Below are 25,478 nucleotides of genomic sequence, written 5' to 3' on the forward strand. Positions count from 1 at the left end.
ATACTACAAAGAAAAAATATGGGGGATTCAGCCCGCACAACCCCTAGCAGGTGCAGATTGCTATGGCGAAATACAGATACAAACGCAAAAACACAAAATGCAATCGCACTCTGCAACCAGCACTCTGCCCTGCCTTTATGCTGCATGTTGAATAAGGCATTGGTGTACATTTTGGCCAAAGCGTAATAAGCCACTCACCATGTCATGGTCGCCTTTTCTTTAGTATATATTGGAGGCGTGGCGATCTCCAAGCAGTCATGCACACCTGACCAGTTAGTATGCCCTGGAGGCTGGTTTTAAAGTCAGTATAAAACTGAGTCTGCTTATATAGCACCTACCAGTAGCCATTTCGCTCCAGGAGAAGTATATAGTGGGCTCAGCATGCATGTTGGTACTTGCATCCCTGGACCTGATGAAAGCTGTAATGGCACCGGACGGGGTTAAAAGCAGAGTGTGCTTGGCGTGCATGCTGTACCTACACTCCCTGGACTTTGTGTGGCTGTCATGGCCCATAACAGGTAGAAACTAGTCTTAGGGACCACTCATTAAGGCGACCTTGACGTGGTGAGTGGCTTATTACGCTTTGGCCAAAATGTACACCAATGCCTTATTCAACATCCAGCATAAAGGCAGGGCAGAGTGCTGGTTGCAGAGTGTGATTGCATTTTGTGTTTTTGCGTTTATATATTATAATATATTTTTATTTATTTATTTTCTAATTTCCATGGAACTTTGTGTTCAATGTTTGTTTTTTATTTTCATGATCACTTCATTATTTCATAATTTTATTTATTTATGTATTTAATTTTCTTCTTTCCCCAATTCCTGGCCCAACAAACTAATCTAATGTTATAAATATATTATACATACAACATATTTTATATTTATTTTTTATTCTATCCCATTTAATTCCCATGACATCTTTTGTTCCATGTTCATTTCCACTATTATGTTCATTTTATTAATGTATTCTCTCCATGGACATTAAATTGATATATGTTTTCTTAATTATTTAAATTATGTTACTTCCCTCAGGGACACGAATATAATATTTGTAAATTTGCCTCTTTGTTATATTGCATAAAAACGTGGCAATTTACACTCTTTTACCGTTCCGCTTGTTTCTAATTCAATATAAATCAATGCATAGTATGCTTCACTGAGTATGAAGTATGCTGGGAACTACCATTACCCTTTCAGCCCTAATATATTATCACATGAACGGCGATCATGTGACCTATACAGAGTATGGAGTACAGCTAGTGTGTCCTCGTCTCCTAACAACATATCACGTGGCTCTCCTGCCGGGCCAGAACATCGCATCATATGACCGACGCTCTATTCCTCCACTGGTAAGTGTTCCCGTGTCTATGGGAACCCACCGGTGTTAGTGAATGTAGCATCGGGTCAAAAAATTGTGGCTGCACAGACCCGATCCTCAGACTTCAGTACACCACTATTAAAACTAATTCAGGGCACATTTAATTTAGGGTATTCTTTCCTTAAGTCTCCCAGGTTTTTTATATGTATATTTTATTTGTGAATGTGAGCATTTGTCATTATTGTATATATGCTACAGTGGAAAGTCCTAATCATACAGGGGCACCCCATACCCCCCCCCCCACTCCCCCCGTTTAGCATTTTTAAAGCCCTCAAACAAAACAAAAAATCTAACAACAAAAAAAACTATCGAAGGACGAATTGGAGCTAGTGTACTTGATTAAAAAAATCTTTAGAGTGAAAGGTAGTTTATGGCACAACCCCTTTAACTGTATGATGCCTATAATAAATCATTTAGGATACAAAGTGCATAAAGTGTTACTGTATATCATTAAAAGCTATGTACACTTTTGGGGCAATTCTTTTATTATTGCATTATACTCATTTTGAGCTAAAATTAATTTCTCATATAATATTTTCAATTGAGTATTATTAAAAATGTTGAACCACTGTCTGTGTGCATTCTTGAGTTTATTCTAGAAGCAGAGTCTGAATTTTTCTGTCTCTTATCTCTGGCCTTATAAACACTGATTATAGCTCAATTATCAGGCCATCTGATCAGATATGGATGGCATATCCTGAGGATACTCCTTCACTTGTAAAGGGTCGCAAAATCCCTTTAATGGGGGAAGGGGGAATACCATTTTGACAAACCATGAAGCTGCAGGCAAGGTAGGCAACTGTTAACAGAACTATCTGTTAGATATTGGCTATGCTTGTGTCTCACAATTACTGGATTGTTACAGTGATGATGGATTTTGTGATGATCCATGAATGAGGTGGTCTATGGCTAACCATAGACTGAAATGAGCAGCTGTAAATAATGGAGATGTATCACGAGGATTCGTACATGTACTTTGCTTCATATTTATCAATATGGCCCAACAGGTCTCGGCATGCAGACCAGTAAAACCCCTTTAAATGGTACCATTAAAAAGTAAAATGTGTCCCGCAAAGAATAAGCCCTCATACGGCATGTCAACAGAAACATTAATATGGCCCTATGAAGGAGAGAAGGGAAATTTGAAAATATAATTTACAAAATTGGCTTGGTCCCGAAGGGGTTAAAACTGCACCAAATGTATCAAACATAAATTAATCAAACATTATGTTTAATAAATTTGGTGCATTTTTAACCCCTTCGGGACCAGGCCGATTTTGGAAATTTAATTTTTAAAAATTTCGCTTCTCTCCCTCATATTAATTTTTCCGTTGACATATGAGGGCTTATTCTTTGCGGGACACATTTTACTTTTTAATGGTACCATTTAAAGTTTTTTTTCTGGTCCGCATGCTGAGACCTGTTGGGCCAGATTCTGCAGACTGAGATAGATTGGTCTCCGCAATTGGTCCTTTTGTTTATTTGGGTGAAACTGGTGCCGGTTTCTTATAGGGCTTTGTTATGTATATTCTGTGCTACGGCAAATTTGCTGTTGCTAAGTAGTGATGAGCAGGAGGTGCCATATTTGATTTTGCAATATTTTGTGAATATTCAATTGAATATTTGTCGAAATCGAATATTCATCATTATTCTATTTATCGCAAATAATATGCGATTTAATTATTCACGTATTGCGATTTTCTTTTAACTGTATAAGGCAACTTTCCTATTGGTTGGCTATGGCTATGGCTAATATATTTATTTTCCGAATATTCTCTATATTACTATATATTCTTGTTTTAGAATATTACGAATATTCTAAAAAACGAAGTTATAGCAATATAGCGAATATTCATAAATACACATATAGACTGCAATTTAGCTAATATAGTGCTATAATTTTTTTATAATCTAATTTTTTTGTTCTTCAGTTTTTTTTGTCAATTCAGATTTGGAAAAAATGTACACTATTAAAAAAAAATTGTATAGCACTATATTAGCTAAATTGCAGTCTATATGTGTATTTTACGAATATTCGCTATATTGCTATAACTTCGTGTTTTGGAATATGACGAATATTCTAAAAAACAAAGTTATAGCAATATGGCGAGTATATTCGTTATTTAGAATATTCGTTTTTTTTAATCTGTACTGTTATTCCACTTTGGCATACTCCTCCCCGACAAGAGTCCCCGTCACCATGGGAACGCCTGTGGGTTAGAATATACCATCGGATCTGAGTTTTCACAAACTTAGGGAAAACTCAGATCCAATGGTATTTTCTAACCTACAAGCATTCCAATGGTGACGGGGACGCTTGTCAGGGAGGAGTATGCAAACAACTGTACAGATTGGAAAAAAAATGTGAATATTCTAAATAACTAATATATTCCCTATATTGCTATATATTTGTTTTTTAGAATATTCGTCATTTTATTTTCCATATGAAAACATGATTCCTTCCTGCTTAAGTTGCTTGTGGGCCAATGACTCATTGACCCACAAGAAAGAAGCAGGGAGGAATCATGTTTTCAGATGTTAAAAGATAGATACTTTTGTCAATAAAACATAGTTGATAAAAAAAAAAATAATAATATTTGATATAGCGAATATATAGCACTATATTCGAAATATTCACGAATTAGCGAAGTTGCGATATTCACTGTAATGGACCGTTTCAGCAGACAAGGGGTTAAAATCCGTTTAGGCGATATGCCCCTTTCTGAGAGACAGGCACAGCTACTGCAGAACACCAAACTCCCAAACTGGATACAAAATAGCACTCCAAACTGGAACCTCGCAAATAGCTGCTAGCAGACGAACAGGAAAAGCATACAATCAGCTTACACTCCTGGCAATCAGTCTCTAACAGCATACAGGGAATCCCCCCAATAACGAGACAAGGCTCTGTGTTGAGGGTCAAGCAGTGGTCTGACGTGCTGGCACACCCAGCCTGGTTTTTATTACAGTTGTTGTAAATACAGGACAGATACAACACATCCCTACAATGCATCATGGTTTCCTCCTCTCTGTCCCGGAGACAACCGAGAAGTAATCCAATTATCTCTCAGGACAAAGGGAAATCGCCAATACACATGTCGAGACAACAGGACAGACATCACCATTTAAACACACAATGGGACAATAGAAACACACCAGCATATTCCTCCCCTCTGTCTATCCACCCAACTATCTCCCAAGCTGACAAGTTACACTTATTATAAATTGTTACAACTTTGTGAGTTTACATTGTCCATACATATAACTTACATCAGTTTAAACAGTATAACTTGGGGACAAATCTATTCAAAATTCACTTGAATAGGTTCAGGGGTTTAAAAGTTAGTATGGGCCATAATCCTGAGGCAAGAGGCTTTTAAACAGCCCCCTCCAAAACACCGTGGCGAGGTTGGTTTCGCCACATGCACGATTCATTAATATTCGCTATTCAAATATTCACGCTCAACACTATTGCTAAGGAGATGGAAAACCTTTGACACGTCGGAACTTGTCGAACTGATATCTGCACTTTACTTTACATTACTTACTCCTATGAGAAGATTCTCTCTATGGGTAATGGTGGGTTTACTCGATGTCAACAAAATTGGTGCCACTGGTCGGCCTCCCCATACTGTTCCCTTCTTTAGGCCCTCACCAGGTCTTAATGATCAGAGCTAGTTACTCACTGATATTTTGTCTCAATCCACTTGTTTGCCACTTAGCTAAATCTTTTAGGCAGCAAGGCCCCTTAGTGCAGCTAACACTTCTTCGCCAGGCATGATATTCATATTCTATTGTATTATACCCTCCAATTGCACCACTTTTCTTCTTTTCTTGTTGGTTACTATTTCACCTTACTTATACCTGTGTTTCCCAGGTATGCCCGGCATGTTTCATGTATGCTGCAAAAACTTTCACAAAAAAACTTTTGAATCGAAAGGGGTTTTTCTGGTATTTATTATTTTTTTTATTTAAACTTTTTATTAGTTTTCAATAAAGAACAAGGAGTAACAGGGTTACAGGTTACAGGCACGCAGGCCAAGTAAGTACATACAAAGAATTCAAGTACAGACAAGTACATGGCATTTTTAGGCATGTATAGTGATGATAGCCAGATAAGCCGGTATTTCATGAGTAAGAGTAACGGCCTATGGGTTAAAGACAAATTAAGAAAAAGGGGGTGGTAGGTATATATCCCACGTTAGGCTAAAAGTTACTAATCACTGTGTAGTGAACAAGTGGTGTGGAGGGGTATAAATAAGAGGTCCAAATTTGAGTTGGAGGGGGTGGCAAAAAGATGGTGACGTAGTCTCCGAAGGAGAGTCGGTACGAGTGTGGTTAATGGCCAGAAGAGTCTTGCCCAAAAGTCGGGGGTGTTGGACTTGAGGGGATGACCCTGTTGGGGGATCTGTAGATCGACCATGGGAGCCACTTTTTGAGAAATATAGTATGTGTACGTGCTTCCCATGATGACATTTCCTCAAACCTATGTAGTTGATCTACTTTAAGAACCAACTTTTCTATGGAAGGAGTCTGGGTTTGCAGCCAGTAACAGGGAAGTACAAGGCGAGCGGCTTTTCTGGTATTTTAATATTGATGACCTATCCTCAGGGTAGGTCATCAATATCAGATTGGTGGGGGTCTGACTCTTTCTTATACACTTTAATAGGAAGGAGCCATCCCATTGAAGTGAATGGGATGGCTTTACACCTGCTCATTGCTGCCACGTTGATGGCGAGCAGGTAAACAATGAAGGCAAGACAGTGCTTGCACGGAGCGCGGCCTTCTCTTCAACCAGCTGATCGGTGGGAGTGCTGGGTGTCGGACTCCCGCCGATCTGATATTGATTACCTATCCTGAGAATAGGTCATCAATATTAAAATTAAAATAAAAACTTTAATGTTCCATATATTAAACTTGCGAAACTGTAAAAAAAAGGATAAAGAACAGAATTCTGCCATTTTAGTTTAGGTTTGATTATTATGGTTCAGTATGTGGTAAAAATGACATGACAGCTTTTTTCTGCGGGTCAGTATGATTATGATGATACTAAATTTATATTGTTTCTCTTATGTTTTGAAAAATTTAAAATCTTTTCTAAAGGTCGAAATTTTCCGTCTTTTTATGTCTTTTGCAGGGCGAGCTGTAATATTTATTGGTATCATTGTGGGGAACATGCACCTTTTTGATAATTGTGGCAACATGACCAAACAATGGCAATTCTGTCATTTTTTTTATGGCATTCATCATTGCAGATAAATAACATGATATTTTAGTAAATCAGGCATTTTCAAATGCAATTATACCAATTATGTTAATTCCATAATCATTTTTTTTATTTTTAAAGTAAATGAGAAAAAGAGTTGATTGGAATTTTTGTGTTTTTTAGGCCTCTTTCACACGGACGTAATGTTTTTGGCCCGGATAAGATGTGGTTTGGGGGGAAATGCACGATTTTTTGGCGCGAGTGCAAAACATTGTAATGCGTTTTGCACGCGCATGAGAAAAATCGGCATGTTTGGTACCCAGACCCTAACCCGGACTTCTTTACAGAAGTTCGGGTTTGGGATCAGTGTTGTGTAGATTTTATTATTTTCCCTTATAACATGGTTAGTACAATAGGGCTGAAGGGGTTAAAAAAAATTTTTTTTTCACTCACCTTAATCCACTTGCTCACGCAGCCCTATTTATCCATGTTATAAGGGAAAATAATAGCATTCTTAATACAGAATGCATAGTACAATAGGGCTGGAGGGGTTAAAAAAAATTAAAATTAATTTAACTCACCTTAATCCACTTGCTCGCACAACCCGGCTTCTCTTCTGTCTTCATCTTTGCTGTGCACAGGAAAAGGACCTTTGATGACGTGACTGTGCTCATGACATGGTCCATCACATGATCCATCACAATGGTAAAAGATCATGTGACGGACCATGTGATGAACGTAGTGACATCACCACAGGTCCTTTTCCTGTGCACAACAAAGATGAAGACAGAAGAGAAGCCGGGCTGTGCGAGCAAGTGGATTAAGGTGAGTTAAATTATTTTTTAATTTTTTTAACCCCTCCAGCCCTATTGTACTATGCATTCTGTATTAAGAATGCTATTATTTTCCCTTATAACATGGATAAATGGAAAATAATAATGATTGGGTCCCCATCCCCATGGTCTCCTAGCAACCGTGCGTGAAAATCGCACCGCATCCGCACTTGCTTGCAGATGCTTGCGATTTTCACGCAGCTCCATTCAATTCTATGGGCCTGTTGCGTGAAGAACGCACAAAATAGAGCATGCTGCGATTTTCACGCAATGCACAAGTGATGCGTGAAAATCACCGCTCATGTGCACAGCCCCATAGAAATGAATGGGTCAGGATTCAGCAATGCGTTCACTTTACGCATTGCACCCGCGTGGAAATCTCGCCCGTGTGAAAAGGGCCTTATGTTTTAAGTTAAACTTTTTTTTTGTTCCTTTAGTGGAACTGAATATGTGATCAAGCCATATTGTACCGTATACTGCAATAGTTATGCAAAATGTTGATTTTGCATAAAATTGAATGGAGGGCAGTGTGTATGTGTATCCACTGGTCCATTAAAACAGGGGGGTATAGGCCTCCGTTCTAGTGATCGGCAGGGGCCCCAGGAAAGGGATAAGTTGCTGTAATGGGACAACCTCTATAAGTATAAGGCCCCTTTCACATGGGCGTTGCGGGAAAATGTGCGGGTGCGTTACGGGAACACCCGCAATTTTTCTGCACAAGTGCAAAACTGTAATGACCGGCGTCACACACAGGGAGGAAAAAGGGAAAGTCCTGCCCAAGGGAGAGGGAAAGGTGGTGACCCCTAACTCTCCTAGCGGCTGGTACCTGATTGCCCTGACGTCCCTAGACGGGTTCCTCACCCGTGCGGCGATCACGTGCCTAAACCCTGGCTTTCCCTGAAATGAGCCCTAGATAGTGAACGGGCCGGTGGGATCGCTAGTCCGCACCACTGCACTAAGAGGGAAACACCAGGGAGAGGACAGACAAACACAGACAAACACAAACACCCAGGTGGACGACAACAACTGTCCACAAAGGTCCAACAGGGATCCGGAGGGTAGCGTTCTAAAGCAACAATCAGAGAACGCAGCAACACAGCTCCAGTGGGTCAGAATAGATGTCCAGGCAGGAAGCTCTATATCTGGCAACCAGAGAAGTGTGAGAGAGGAATATAAGGAGGTTAGGGAGTGCTGGACAAGGAACAGCTGAGAGAAGGAGCTACGGATCCCTGAGTGAGCCAAAAGGGTTTGCAAAGCAAACCCAGAAAGCTACAATAAGGAAACATCCCTATCTTACATAGAGCGTGCAGCCAACCGCAGCGACCTCCTGACCCCGGGTACAACGGAGTCAGGCGTGGCTCTTGACACCCTCGTGACAAAAACATTGTAATGCATTTTGCACTCGCGTGAAAAAAATCGCGCATGTTTGGTACCCAAACCCGCTTGGGATCGGCGTTCTGTAGATTGTAATATTTTCCCTTATACTATGGTTATAAGAGAAAATAATAGCATTCTGAATACAGAATGCATAGTAAAATAGCGCTGGAGGGGTTAAAAAAATAAATAAAAATTATTTAACTCACCTTAGTCCACTTGTTCGCGTAGCCCGGCATCTCCTTCTGTCTCCTTTGCTGAACAGGACCTGTGGTGAGCATTAATTACATGAACAGGACCTGTGATGACGTCACTCCGGTCATCACATGTTCCATCACATGATCTTTTACCATGGTGATGGATCATGTGATGGAACATGTGATGAAGGGAGTGACGTCATCACAGGTCCTGTTCATGTAATTAATGCTCACCACAGGTCCTGTTCAGCAAAGGAGACAGGAGATACCGGGCTACGCGATCAAGTGGACTAAGGTGAGTTAAATATTTTTAATTTTTTTTAACCCCTCCAACGCTATTTTACTATGCATTCTGTATTCAGAATGCTATTATTTTCCCTTATAACCATGTTATAATGGAAAATAATCCAGATCGGGTCTCCATCCCGATCGTCTCCTAGCAACCGTGCATGAAAATTGCACCGCATCCGCACTTGCTTGCGGATGCTTGCGATTTTCACGCAACCCCATTCACTTCTACGGGGCCTGCGTTGTGTGAAAAGTGCAGAATATAGAGCATGCTGCGATTTTCACGCAACGCACAAGTGATGTGTGAAAATCACCGCTCATGTGAACAGCCCCATAGAAATGAATGGGTCAGGATTCAGTGCGGATGCAATGCGTTCACCTCTCGCATCGCATCCGCGCGGAATACTCGCCCGTGTGAAAGGGGCCTAACACTTCTGTCTTTAGATGTTACTCCAGCCCTTTAGTGGAGTAAGATTGCGATGATTTTTGCAAGGTTTGAAAAAGTTGCATTTGATAAATGTGGCTTATATCAGCTTCCTGTGCATCAAAACAAGAGTGAGTGGTGTAAAAATGTAAGATCACAAACATTTTGCCCAATTAATCCCAAAAAGCCACAAAGCCCTATTTCACGATTTTTAAGGCCAGATTTCTGTAATGCAGGTATTTATAAAATAAACCAACAATTGTAACTAAGGCTGCCAGTTTAAGGGCTCATGCACACGACCGTATGTAATTTGTGATCCGCAAAAAAAAAACTGACTCGCAAAAAACACGGATGACATCCGTGTGCATTCCGTATTTTGATGAACGGAACAGCCGACCCCAATAGAACAGTATTATCCTTGTCCGTAATTAGGACAATAATAGGACATGTTCTTGTTGTTTGCGGAACGGAAATACGGACATACGGAAACTGAATACACACGGAGTACCTTTGTTTTTTTGCGAACCCGTTGAAATAAAAAGTTCCGCATACGGTACGCAAAAAAAATGTAACGGACACGGAAAGAAAATACGTTTGTTTGCATGAGCCCTAACTGTTTCCTCTCATACATAGCCTTTTGGAGTTCACAGTGCATAAACCACAATCAGCATCACTGTAAACTTTTTAAACTTTTTAAAGTAGAGAACTTGAGTATTTAGCTTTAATACCAATGAATGGTCGCTACATATACAGCATATACTCATGTATAGCAGATATACACATCTACACAGCATTCATACACATACACAATTATACACACATTCACAGCAAATACACATACACAACGTATACACACAAACACCACCATTCAATATTTTTCTCTACTTACATCAGTCAGATTCTGATGCACAGATGATGCACAGACACACATACAGGGAGTGCAGAATTATTAGGCAAATGAGTATTTTGACCACATCATCCTCTTTATGCATGTTGTCTTACTCCAAGCTGTATAGGCTCGAAAGCCTACTACCAATTTAGCATATTAGGTGATGTGCATCTGAGTAATGAGAAGGGGTGTGGTCTAATGACATCAACACCCTATATCAGGTGTGCATAATTATTAGGCAACTTCCTTTCCTTTGGCAAAATGGGTCAAAAGAAGGACTTGACAGGCTCAGAAAAGTCAAAAATAGTGAGATATCTTGCAGAGGGATGCAGCACTCTTAAAATTGCAAAGCTTCTGAAGCGTGATCATCGAACAATCAAGCGTTTCATTCAAAATAGTCAACAGGGTCGCAAGAAGCGTGTGGAAAAACCAAGGCGCAAAAAATGGCCAAGGTAAGAAAGGCTGAAAGACGACCACCACTGAACAAGACACACAAGCTGAAACGTCAAGACTGGGCCAAGAAATATCTCAAGACTGATTTTTCTAAGGTTTTATGGACTGATGAAATGAGAGTGAGTCTTGATGGGCCAGATGGATGGGCCCGTGGCTGGATTGGTAAAGGGCAGAGAGCTCCAGTCCGACTCAGACGCCAGCAAGGTGGAGGTGGAGTACTGGTTTGGGCTGGTATCATCAAAGATGAGCTTGTGGGGCCTTTTCGGGTTGAGGATGGAGTCAAGCTCAACTCCCAGTCCTACTGCCAGTTTCTGGAAGACACCTTCTTCAAGCAGTGGTACAGGAAGAAGTCTGCATCCTTCAAGAAAAACATGATTTTCATGCAGGACAATGCTCCATCACACGCGTCCAAGTACTCCACAGCGTGGCTGGCAAGAAAGGGTATAAAAGAAGAAAATCTAATGACATGGCCTTCTTGTTCACCTGATCTAAACCCCATTGAGAACCTGTGGTCCATCATCAAATGTGAGATTTACAAGGAGGGAAAACAGTACACCTCTCTGAACAGTGTCTGGGAGGCTGTGGTTGCTGCTGCACGCAATGTTGATGGTGAACAGATCAAAACACTGACAGAATCCATGGATGGCAGGCTTTTGAGTGTCCTTGCAAAGAAAGGTGGCTATATTGGTCACTGATTTGTTTTTGTTTTGTTTTTGAATGTCAGAAATGTATATATTTGTTTTTTATTAAGTTGCCTAATAATTATGCACAGTAATAGTCACCTGCACACACAGATATCCCCCTAAAATAGCTAAAACTAAAAACAAACTAAAAACTACTTCCAAAAATATTCAGCTTTGATATTAATGAGTTTTTTGGGTTCATTGAGAACATGGTTGTTGTTCAATAATAAAATTAATCCTCAAAAATACAACTTGCCTAATAATTCTGCACTCCCTGTAGACACACACTGGCTGCTGCTGGTTCTCCTTCTTCTCCACAGAGTATTTTGGAGCAGGGGCAGACAAAGACTGCAGGGGGCCCCTGTGCAAGGAATGTACCTGGCCCCCCCCAAACCACACATACAAATATAAACATATACGTGGTGATAACTTTAAAATGCTTTACTTATCCAAGCCATTCTGAGATTGTTTTCTCGTCACATATGGTACTTCATGGTAAATTCGAGTCAAAATATTTCATTTTTATTCATAAAAAATACAAAATAAAAAAAAAATGGATAAATTATCAATTTTAAAAATTTCAATTTCTCTGCTTTTAAGTCCCACTGCACATGACCGTATGGCTTTTTCAGTGTTTTGCTGTCCGTTTTCACGGATCCGTTGTTCCGTTTTTTGTTTCCGTTGTGTTTCAGTTTCCGTTCTGTTTTTCCGTATACAGTAATTACATAGAAAAAAGTGGTCTGGGCATAACATTTTCAATAGATGGTTCCGCAAAAACAGAATGGATACGGCAGACATTCCGTATATGTTCATTTTTTTTTATGAACCCATTGACTTGAATGGAGCCACGGAACGTGATTTGCGGGCAATAATAGGACATGTTATATCTTTGAACGGAAAAACTGAAAAATACGGAAATGGAATGCATACGGGGTACATTCAGTTTTTTTTTGTGGAACCATTGAAAATAACTTTTTTAAGGACTAGTTCAGTTCTGAAGTGACTTTGTGGGGCTTACATAATATAACAAACCCGTAAATGACCCCATTTTAGAAACGACACCCCTCAAACTATTTAAAACTGGTTTTAGAAATGTTGGTAAACCTTTAGGTATTCCATAGCAATTAAAGCAAAATAAAAGGTAAAATTTCAAAATGTCACTTTTTTTTGCAGATTTTCCATTTTAATACATTTTTCCTGGAACACAGCAATGGTTAACAACAAAAGAAACCTCCATTTTTTTTACCCTGATTCTGCAGTTTGCAGAAAAACCCCGTATGTGGTCAGATACCACTGTTTGGGCACATGACAGGGCACAGAATGCAAGGAGCGCCATATGGTTTTTGGAGGGCAGATTTTGCAGGAATGGTCTTTGGGCACCATGTTGCATTTGAAGAGACCCTGAGGTTCCCCCACAGTCAAAACCCCCAAAAAGTGACCACATTTTGTAAATTACACCACCTAAAGAATTTTTAAGGGGTGTAGCGAGCACTTCACTCAATAGGTGTTTGATAGAATTTTTAATACTTCGGAGTGAAAATTAATTTTTATTTTTTTTTACAAGAAAATGGTGCTTTAGGCCATTTTTTCCACAAAAGATAGCAGAATATCCCCCACAATTTGCTTGTACATTTGGCTTTCTGGTTTATTTTTATCTAATTTTTTGGGAGGTGAAGTCACAAAAAAAACAGTTTGGTGTAATTGTTCTATTTTTATTTTTATACTGTTATACTGTCAACGTTTTTTACACAATAAAAACTTTTTTAGAAAAAAAATCATGTTTTTGAGTTGGCATTTTCCTAGAGCCAAATGTTTTCATTTTTCTGGAAATAGTCTCATGTGAGAGCTTTTTTTTTTCAGGACGAGGTGACATTATTGATACCATTTTGGGGTACATGCGACTTTTTGATTGATTGATATTATGTTTTTTGTGAGGTGAAGTGACAAAAAAGCTGTTTTGGCAATATTTTTATTAGTTTTTTTTTACACCATTCACTTGATGGGGTATATCATGTGATATTTTTGTAGAGCCAATTGTTACGAGTGCGGCAATACCAAATATGTCTATTTTTTATTTATTCTGTGACAACTCTCAACAATAACTCTCTCAAGATCACATTGACTCATAGGATTTCAGATACATGGATTGACTTCTCGGATCTACGGATTTATTTGGATGGCACGGAGGTCCGGACATAATTGTTCTGTAAGGAAATAGCAACCAACAGTCTTTTGCATTTTAATAGCTTCTATCCATATTACTTAAGAAAAGGAATGCCTAAAGCTAGGTCTACACGACGACATTTGTCGCACGACATTTTGTTGCACTAATGTCGCGCGACAATTTTTATAATGGCAGTCTATGGTGTCGCACTGCAACATGCGACATGCTGCGACTGCGACGTGACAGTCACAGAAAATCCATTCGAGATAGATTTTTCTGCGACTGTCGCGTCGCAGTCGCAGCATGTCGCATGTTGCAGTGCAACACCATAGACTGCCATTATAAAAATTGTCACGCGACATTAGTGCAACAAAATGTCGCGCGACAACTGTTGCGCGACAAATGTCGTCGTGTAGACCTAGCCTAAGGGACAATTTCTGAGACTTCTCCATAACTATACAACTGTTTTCATGAAGCCTCAAAGGATTTGACCTCACGTTTTCGTTCTAGGGGATACCCTAAGAAAGTGGTGAAACAGCTTATAAAGCCAATTGTTTGGAACTTTTTTAAACCCAAACATAGAACACAGAAATGAAAAACTCATCACTAGATTTAACAACCTAAATAAATGATTGCATACACATTGGTATCTTCTACTTTCCGACTCCAAACTACGAAATCATCATGATCTACGACCTAAGATCATTGCATGCAGAGCTCCCAATTTACATGACAAAATGGTGCGTAGCCATTTTCAAAGACCTACCCAGAAATTAAAGACAGGCACTAGACTACAGGGTACTTATCTCTGGGGCAACTGTAACAAATGCCAGTTTATGATTGCCTCTGACTCTTTTGTAAATCAATTTGCCATCAATGCAATACTACTGGTTTAAAAATTGTTGGACTGGGATGGGTACATAACAACTTGAGGGGGATCTCTACCACCTTCACAGCTCCTTTGTCTTGAGTCCAGATGGATCTTTGACCTTGATTCCTTGGCACCAAATGGGATGAATGAAGAATTCACTTTCACAGGTCTTTATGGGTAATTAAGTTTTTGCATATTATCACATTTATTATTACATGTAGTTTCTCACACACTTTTTCCTATGATTTATTTATTCACATTATAAATATATATATTTAATTTTCTCCTATTTTTCATGTTTTTTTATTAATGTTTTCTTCTTTTAGTATTCGCAGGTACACAGTTTGCACTTTCCACAATCCACTTTTCTCACTATATAATGGATTCACTGGAGTCTCTTCCATATACCTGATGCGCTGGTCTATGGCTGTTTTCCACATATTATATACAAATTACAGCATTTTTATATTATATTATTTCATATATTCCTCTTTTTCTTTTTTTACTCTTCTTCTTTTTGGTGTTAACTCCTGGCGTCCCATGCTCTTTTCCGCATAGTATCTTTATGTATGAATTTTTGGGTATTTTTTATGGTATTTTCTATGGTGGTATAAGAATCAAATATATAATTCATTATTTGCACACTGATAATATGGATTTATAAGTTATTATTTATAGTATTTATTGGCCAATACTTTACAGTATAGAATATTATTTTTCCTTTATAATTTTCATTTTTTATATTTATTTAACATAATTATGTGTAAAATTTATTACATTAGTTGATGATATGGTGTTGTATTAATCATGTTTATTTATGATTGACATATGTAAAACCCATTTTTATTTTTTAGACATGCTTCTTTTATCTTTTTGATTGATTGACTTTCTCTATTATCCCTCTAAGGTCTCGCGCTTTTGGTCATTTGGGGCGCGGGCGCGTTCCATGGTGAGCGTATGCACATTTTACTTTGAAAATGTTATGCTTTTAATAATTAATTAATCTTAATTAATTTTTAGATTAATCATGTCCGTTTCATTATTTGGTGTAAGTTATATCAGCTTCACCATTGTTTGCATTGTATTATTTCAAAGTGCAATTGTGCTCCAGATGGAACGTATGTGCGTTCCATTTTGGAAATATGCATTTCCTCTTTGTAATCACATGCCTCATGACACTTCCGGTTTGCGGCCATCTTGCGCAGGCGCGGCGCACGGCCTGGGACGTCACAATCACATGTAGTCTAATAAAATTGCTTTATTGATTTTACACTTTATGGATGTGCACATTATTACGGTTCTCTGGGCCTTGTGGCTTTTTTTGAGTGCTTTAAATAGGCCTTGAGACATGATTCAGATATTAAATAAGCCAGCACCTCATCTGCAGACAGTGCAGACAGTTGTTTGGGGGGGGGGGGGGTGATTACCCCTCATCAGTGCAAAGCAGAGAGTACTGGCTTAACTGGGTGAGAGGATAGCTGCCCCTCATCTGGAGGCAGAGCTTGTTAAGAGCTCATTTGCATCCCTTTCTTCCCAGAATTCCAGAGGAGAATGGCTGACCTATAAGTCTCCTCACGCCGATTAAGGCACTCTCTCCCTAAGGAGAGTTAGTACATTCCATATCCTGACAGGCCTCTCACACAGTTAAGCCAGTACTCTCTGCTCTGCACTGATGATGGTAATCACCTTGAAACAGCTGTCTGCAGGTGAGGTGCTGGCTTATTTAATATCCAAGTCATGTCTCAAGGCTTATTTAAAGAGCTAAACATTGACTTTTATGATAGTTGCCTTACATCTGGTGGCATAGACAGAGCTTGTTAATAGCCCATTTGCATCCCTTTCTTCCCAGAATTCCGCTTGTGAGTTCCGTTTGAAGGCTCTTACAAGCGGCCCCGAACGGATCCGTACAGCCCCAATGCATTCTGGGTGGACGAGAATCCGCTCAGAATGCATCAGTCTGGCTCCGTTTGGCCTCTGTTCTGCTCAGCAGGCGGACACCTGAACGCAGCATGCAGCGGATCCGTCCAGACTTACAATGCAAGTCAATGGGGACGGATCCGTTTAACGTTGACACGATATGGTGCAATTGTAAACGGATCTGTCCCCCATTGACTTTCAATGTAAAGTCAGGAGTCCCTATTAATATACCATCGGATCTGAGTTTTCGCCAATCCGATGGTATATTTTAACTTGAAGCGTCTCCATCATCATGGGAATGCCTCTATGTTAGAATATACCATCGAATTTGAGTTAAATCGTGAAAACTCAGATCCGATAGTATATTCTAACACAGAGGCGTTCCCATAGTGATGGGGACGATTCAAGTTAGAATATACTGAGAACTGTGTACATATCTGCCCCCTGCTGCCTGGCAGCACCCGATCTCTTACAGGGGGCTGTGATCCGCACAATTAACCCCTCAGGTGCCGCACTGGCCACCAATGAATTTAATACAGGGGGGGCCGCACTGGCCACCAATGAATTTAAAACTGATTAGGGAGGGGGGTCTAACCCCCTGCTGCCTGGCATCACCCGATCAGGGGGCTGAGATCCGCACAATTAACCCCTCAGGTGCGGCACCTGAGGGGTTAATTGTGCGGATCACAGCCCCCTGTAAGAGATCAGGTGCTGCCAGGCAGCAGGGGGCAGTCATGTACACAGTTCTTAGTATATTCTAACTTGAAGCGTCCCCATCACCATGGGAATGCCTCTGTGTTAGAATATACTGTCGTATCTGAGTTTTCACGATGTGAAAACTCAGATCTGAAAAAGATGTTATGCAGACGGATCCGTTCTGAACGGATGCAAGCGTTTGCATTATAGGTGCGGATCCATCTGTTCAGATACCAGACGGATCCGCACCGAACGCAAGTGTAAAAGTAGCCTTAGTCTCATCACGCCAATAAGGCGCTCTCTCCCCAAGGAGAGATAGTGCCCCTCGAATCCTGCTACACTGAAAGGGGCAAAATCGACATCCTGAGGAATTGAATATTCTGCAGCACAGGTCAATTTCCATGAGCCTTGTTTAAATCTCAGCTACACAGTTTATATTGTTATCCGCTGCACATTTTCTTTGGAATTTCTGCCCAATGCGCATGTCCTACACAGAGTTACACTACACAGAGTGTGTTTGTAGTCTGTTACCATGGAGATACATTTTTTTTTTATGCAATTGTGCAATAAATATAATAATTGCACAAAGGGAAATTCTCCTCAAGTTGTATTTTTTACGGTGCAGTAGTAGTCTGGCTTTCTGCGGTTACCAAGCTAACAACTATTCCATGTCTGTGGCTAGTAATACTTTACTACAAATGCTACAAATTAATATTACTAATAGCCTATACTTTATCAAGTTTTCCCATAAATCGGAAATGTGGTCATTGCTAATAAATATCCCTGAGATAGACTGTGCTTGCAGTAATGAGACCACAGCAATAAGTAAAAATGACAAGGGATTATATAGTGAGATGAAAGCATGGACAATATCTGGATACTAGTTACTTTCAACCAACAGGACTCAAAACAGTTACCATTAATGAACATTCTGTATACATGCATTCATTTAGCAATTGAAAAGATGAAACAAACTACAAGCACCAGCAATTAAAGAACCTACCACAATATATAATTGGTATCACAGTTTACCATTAAGTACTGAAGCCACTAAAGACAAATGTGTTCCCCTATCTTCTTTGAAGTCATAGCTACAAAGGAGAACTGACATAATACATATGTGTATCTATGGCATTTCTTTAGCCTGATGCATAATTACCTCTCACTGCCTTACATCTGCAATGACACATCAGCCCTGATATGTTCTCTGGATTGTACATCTGTGTTTGATGTCTCAAAGAATCCCAGAAAAGTAGTTTAATATGGAGGGTTCCGTTTAAAAAGCTAAGTAAGTAAAGAGCATGAGATAGAGGATAATAGCAATCACCGAGAGGCCCATTGATAAGCCCTTTACATTGTGCATTGGGTAGGATATGGAGCATAAAATGTTTGCATATTTAACTGGATATAAAATAGATTTCACTTTTTCAGTTCTTCCTACATTATAAAGGAATCTAACGCTGCCTTGTATTGTGGTAGTTTGGTCACTAGTTAGTAAGCACTGTAGATTTAATATACAGTATGTATATCACTAGAGATTAGCGAAGTTTTGGAAAATTAGATTCGGCAAGCTCACCCAAAAATTTGATCTGTTCTGAATTACTTAGTCACAAATTGCTATAAATCAAGTATACCCAGGTCACTCTGTCTTAGAGTATGGCCACACGAAGCGGCTGTGCTGCAGTGAAGAACCACATGGTCAATTAGACTGCAGCTGCTTTTCTTGAAGACCACACTGTATAGTGAGTCTTCAAAGTTAATGGCTAAACGGCACCTTTAACGCACCTTAAATGGGGGCTGTTGCTGGTATGGGGTTTGGCTGGTTAGGTGGGGGGACAATATGCATATAATTGCTGATCTTGCCTGCAATCTCCTGCAGGTTATTTGATAGTAAACACAGAATATTAATCAGCTCTGGCATACCCACTTCTCCATCCCCAGAGCTCTCCTGCCCTACAGGTGGGAGCCCTTCTTCCGCCATCTGCTTTTCCTCCTTTTCCACCTCATCTCATATCAATAGAATATGTCATCAGGAACATCCAGATTGTCTTCTCTCTTCATCTTTCTGACTATTCTAGGACATGGAGACTTTGAAGGAGGATGTGGAAGAAGTAAAGCCAGCAAAAGATGAGGATGGACATCATTAAGACCTGGCCTCCCTAAGGGGTGCAGACTGGATGGTATTGGTTGGCACACTGGCACTAGAATAATAAAGGCTTCCATCTTATTGGTATTGAATTACATATCTTAGCATAAGTCTCCCTGCACTATCCCTCTCCAATATTCTTCTATTCATTGTTTTCATCAACACTGTCCCTTGTGCATGAGCGCTTGTCACATCATTCCCTATGCTCAGCTTACAGGACAATGGCGTAGACCACGCAGGATGAGGGTTTTATAGGGCTGTGACATCACAGGGGATGACTATCTGCAGATTGGGATTCGTTGCAAATTGAAGTTGTCCTAAACTTTGGACCGAATTCTGCTTCCAATGCTTCACTTTGCTCAACACTAATCATCACATTAGATAAAGTTTGGAAATTTGGCTTTGATTTGATAGTTGCAGGTTGCACATATGCCATTGAGCTCATCCATCTATCTCCAGTGTACATCCATGTGAAGATAATAATTCTTCTTGATTTTAAAGTTCAGCTGACAGCTATGTAGGGCCCTTTAAATAGGGACATTCACTGTATATGACAGCCCAACCACTACATGAACATCATGCATTGTAGTCTATTGGGAAATTATGTCATAAAGGGGGGGAGGGTTTATATGGAATCGACAAAACAAAATTTGTGGGCACCATATAACATAAGCAGGGGCGGACACAGAGCAGAGGGCCCCTGTGCAAAGAATGTGCCTGGGCCCAACCACCCCCCCCAAGCCAAATTCTCAACATCTATTCTGTCCTACCATTACTTATAGCAATACAAAACAAACATGGGAAGGTAACTTTCACACCTGCGGCAGTACGCACCTGCGGCCGGACACAAACTCAGGCATGCAGTGGTTTATGTCCTGCTGATTCTCAGCATTTTTGCCAGATTGTGGTCGTATCTCTGCCAGACCCCATTATAGTTAATGGGGCCGGCGGACATTCTGTCTGCATCCAGCAGTGCAGGAGCATTCCGGCAGGCTGTTCCCTGCTGGAAGAGCTTGCCAGAATCACTAACTCAGATGTGAAGATAGCCTAATACAGGTCCACATACCTCGTACATCCAGTGACTTCACCTTTGATGTAGATGTTCTCTGTCCTCATCTTCTCCTTTTAGACCAGACCGCCATGATGATTTATTTCAGCCATCTCTTCTCTCTGCAGAGTTTGACAGACATCTTAGTTTCCAGGTTTCCCATCATCCTCCCACCTTCTGAACACCCCATCCTGCCACCTCTAATATTGTGCCTGCTGTGCTCCCTATACAAGTTACACACAGATAGTTCCCCTTCAATAATTATTGGTACACAGTGTCCTAAAAAATAACTGCACCCAGGAAACAGTGTCCCTGACACTAATAGTGTAAACATAATGTTCCCCAAAAATAATTTTGCTAAGCTGGTACCATGCCAGGATGCACACCAAAGTAACAGTGCTCCCCAGAGTACCACCAATAGAAATAATTATCTACCAGACAACACATAGTAGTAAGGTAGTGCCCCCACAGTAAAAATGTCCCCACTGTGTCCCAGAAGTCATAATGCTCTTATAGTGCTCATACTAGTATTCAAGTTCCTCATAGTCCCTCAACTGTAATAAAACCCACAATAAAGCCCCTGGTAGTAATAATTCTCTTTATAATGTGTAACAGTAGATAAATGCCCCCTTATAATGTGCGCCAGTACATAAAAATGCCCTGTTGTGTGGCAGTATAAAAAATACCTCCTCTTAGTGCCCCCTGTAGAGCCAATGTCTCCAAAGTACCCTCATAATATGTACCAATGCCCCCTACTGTGTGCCCAAAAAACCCTCTTAGTGCCCCTAGTTGAGCCAAGGTATAAAATACTCCTATATCGTGCACCAAAAGTGCACCTTTCCTTGTCCCCATGTGCCTGACAATGTGCCAGTAAAAAAATGCCCCCATAATGTGTGCCAGTATATTGCACCTATATAATGACCCCAATACTGCTCCTATTCCCCCATTCTCCATAGTGGCCCCTATGTGTGCCAGTATATAAGATAGGGTCACCAGTAGATGCCCCCATAGTGCTCCCCCCTTCACCATAGTGCCCCCCATATGTACTAGTATATAAGATAGGGCCCCCATAGTGCTCCTCCCCCTCCATAGGGCCCCCGTGTCTGCCAGTATATAAGATAGAGCCCCACAAGGTGCTCCCATAGTGCTCCTCTCCCCCTTCTCCATAGTGCCCCCCATGTGTGACAGTATATAAGATAGGATCCCTATAGTGCTCCTTCCCCTCGTTAGTGCCCCCTATGTGTGCCAGTATATAAGATAGGACCCCGATAGTGCTCCTTCCCCTCGTTAGTGCCCCCCATGTGGGCCAGCATATAACATAGAGCCCCCATAGTGCTCCTCCCCCTCCACAGTGCCCCCTATATGTGCCAGTATATAAGATAGGGTCCCCCATGTTTGCCAGTAACTAAGATAGGGCTCCCATAGGGCTCCTCCCCATCCATAGTGCCCCCCCATGTGTGCTAATAAATAAGATATAGCCCCCCTATAGTGCTCCTCCCCTCCATAGTGCCCCCATGTGTGCCAGTATATAAAATAGGGCCCCAATAGTACTCCCCCCTCCATAGTGCCCCCATGTGTGTGAGTATTTAAAATTGGGCCCCCATAGTGCTCCTCCTCCTCCATGGTGCCCCCTATGTGTGCCAGTACATAAGATAGGGCCCCCAGTAGATGCCCCTATGAGTGACAGATAGGGCCCCTAGCAAAGTGTAAATACAAAAAAATATAAACACATACAGTTAGGTCCCTATATATATATTTGGACAGACACAACATGTTTCTAATTTTTGTTCTGTACATTACTACAATGGATTTTGAACAAAACAATTCAGATGCAGTTGAAGTTCAGACTTTCAGCTTTTGGGTTGAACAAAATGATTGCATAAAAATGTGAGAAACTAAAGCATTTTTTAACTCAATCCCTTCATTTCAGGGGCTCAAAAGAAATAGGACAAATTAAATAATTGTAAATAAAATGTTAATGTCTAATACTTGGTTGAAAACCCTTTGTTGGCAATGACTGCCAGAAGGCTTGAACTCATGGACATCACCAGACGCTGTGTTTCCTCCTCCTTAATGCTCGGCCAGGCCTTTACTGCAGCGGTTTTCAGTTGCTGTTTGTTTGTGGGCCTTTGTGTCTAAAGTTTAGTCTTTAACAAGTGAAATGCTCTATTGGGTTCAGATCCGGTGACTGACTTGGCCATTCAATAATATTCCACTTCTTTGCTTTAATAAACTTCTGGCTTGCTTTGGCTTTATGTTTTGGGTTATTGTCCATCTATATTATGAAACTCCGATCAATCAGTTTGGCTGCATTTGGCTGGATTTGAGCACACAGTATGTCTCTGAAAACCCCAGAATTCATCCGGTTGCTTCTGTCCTGTGTCACATCATCATTAAACACTAGGGACCCAGTGCCACTGGCAGCCATGCATGCCCAAGCCATCACACTGCCTCCGCTGTGTTTTACAGATGATGTGATATGCTTTGGACCATGAGCTGTACCATGCCTTCACCATACTTTTTTCTTTCCATCATTCTGGTAGAGGTTGATGTTGGTTTCATCTGTCCAAAGAATGTTCTTCCAGAAGTGTGCTGGTTTTTTAAGATATTATTTAGCAAAGTCCAATCTAGCCTTCTTATTCTTGAGGCTTATGAGTGGCTTGCATCGTGCAGTGAACCCTCTGTATTTACTTTCATGCAGTCTTCTCTTTATGGTAGATTTCTGGAGAGTGTTGTTTACTTGCTTGGCTGTTGTGAACGGGTTTCTCTTCACCATGGTAATTATTCTGCGATCATCCACCACTGTTGTCTTCCGTGGGTGTCCAGGTCTTTTTGCATTGAGGTCACCAGCGCTTTCTTTCTTTCTTTCTCAGGATGTACCAAACTATAGATTTTGCCACTCCTAATAGTGTAGCAATTTCTTGGATGTTTTTTTTTCTTCCTGTTTTTGCAGATGAAGGATGGCTTGTTTCACCTGCATGGAGAGCTCCTTTGACCGCATGATTACGCAAAATTTTCAAAATGCAAGCACCACACCTCAAATCAACTCCAGGCTATTTATGTGAATGAAATAATGAAGGAATTGCCCACAACTGCCCATGAAACAGCCTTTGAGTCAATTGTCCATTTACTTTTGTTTCCTTTAAGATTATTTATAGATTATTAGGATAGTTTTCAACTTATTTCTGCAAGAAACAGGTAACCACTAAAACCACTAGACAAAAAGATCATCCTGAGGGCTGCATTCATGATGGACTGAAGTGGAACCAGCCTGTGTAGTGGAATACAAATTAGCATTTTACTTCAGCACACTTTCTGAGAAATCATTTCAGCTAGGATTAGTGTTTCACCAACTGCTTCTCTAATTGTCTCTCCAATAGCCTCAACGAGAAGCCATTTCTGTTTATCAATGTGAGGCTGCTGCAGTGACATATTTATTTAAGGTGTAGTTTAGAGATGAGCGAATCGATTCTAAACTAATTGGATTCGTTACAAATCTCACATAAATTCTGCTGCCAAATGAAAGCTTTGGTGATTCATTTCATATGAATCATGCAAACCAGCACCCATGCAATTTTACAGTCAAAATTGGTGGAGGAAATGACAGAAAGGATGAAGATGGAGGATCACAGGACCCTGGGAGGGGGCTTGCCCTGATTGGCTCAGAGGCTGACAGCATCATTGGCATACATTCTGCTGCAAATGTACTGTACTGCGTCAAGATACTGTACGCAATTAGTGAACACGTTGTGCTGCAATAACAGCATTTATATACCTGTTTCATTCCACGCATTGTATTGCATCAAGATACCACACATTATTACTGAATGCATTGCTCTCCAATAATAGGATTTGCATACTTTTATTTCAGGCATTGTATTACATCAAGATACCGACATTAACACATCGTATTACCATTATAAATTGTGTGTTCAAGGGGAGGAATGTTTAACTGCCCCTCTGTCTTTGCCCCTCTGCAATTTGGCTAGTACCGTAGTACCATTTAATAACCTGCATACCAAACCTGTGACTTTCCAAATAGAGGCTGGTAAAACTAAAAGTGGAAATGAAAGGCCCAGGCCTAATCATCCAAGAGTCAAATGTGGGTGGCTGTAGTAGTGCAAACTGTATTAGCAGCACCAGCCATCAGGACAGTAATAGTAGTAGTAGTAGGCCACAGTTGTAACTTGCTTCAGATAGGAGCCACATTATTATTGAGGACAAAGAGGATGGGATTGTGGACTGGATGGCTCACTCCTCCTCTCAATCACAGTAGGATTATGTCAGTGTCACCTCTGAGTCTGACACTGTGCCTTGGAGCCAGGGGTCACTCCAATACTCCTGATCCTCCTCCTTGTGGACCCAGAGAAGCATTTCAATTGCATAATATCTGTCTTTGCTGCCCCCTCCTAGTGGGATGCCTTATTTTTACCCAAGAAGAGGCAAGAAAATCCCTTGCACTATGAATGATACTCAAGGGAGTCTTCCTGTTGATGACTTATTTGAGAACAGTCTGCGTTTGGACTGCCATGAGGAGGAGGTTCACAGGAGGTGGGGAATCTGATGCATGGCTGTGTTGGTGGTAGTGGTAAGAATTGTGGCACTTGTAGCCATGGTGGTGATAGGGCAGTGGTAGCTGTGGTGACAGTGGCACTAACTGAAAATACAGAGGTTGGAATTGGAAGGGGGCCAAGGAGCCCTCAATGACATATATCACAGTCTGATAAATGTGGTAATAATAATATTGATTTTGTGTTTGACAAGGAGGGTGGTGGCCACAGTAGCAATCAAGAGCAGAGACAATATATAAACAGAACATCCCAAAATGATCTATCATTGCACCCGTAAAATTGACCCTCCGTTACCCATCAGAAATCTCCCTAATTGACCTATTTGGGGTCATCAAAT

This window comes from Bufo gargarizans, chromosome 3 (assembly GCF_014858855.1).
Source record: "Bufo gargarizans isolate SCDJY-AF-19 chromosome 3, ASM1485885v1, whole genome shotgun sequence".
Taxonomy (NCBI): Eukaryota; Metazoa; Chordata; class Amphibia; order Anura; family Bufonidae; genus Bufo; species Bufo gargarizans.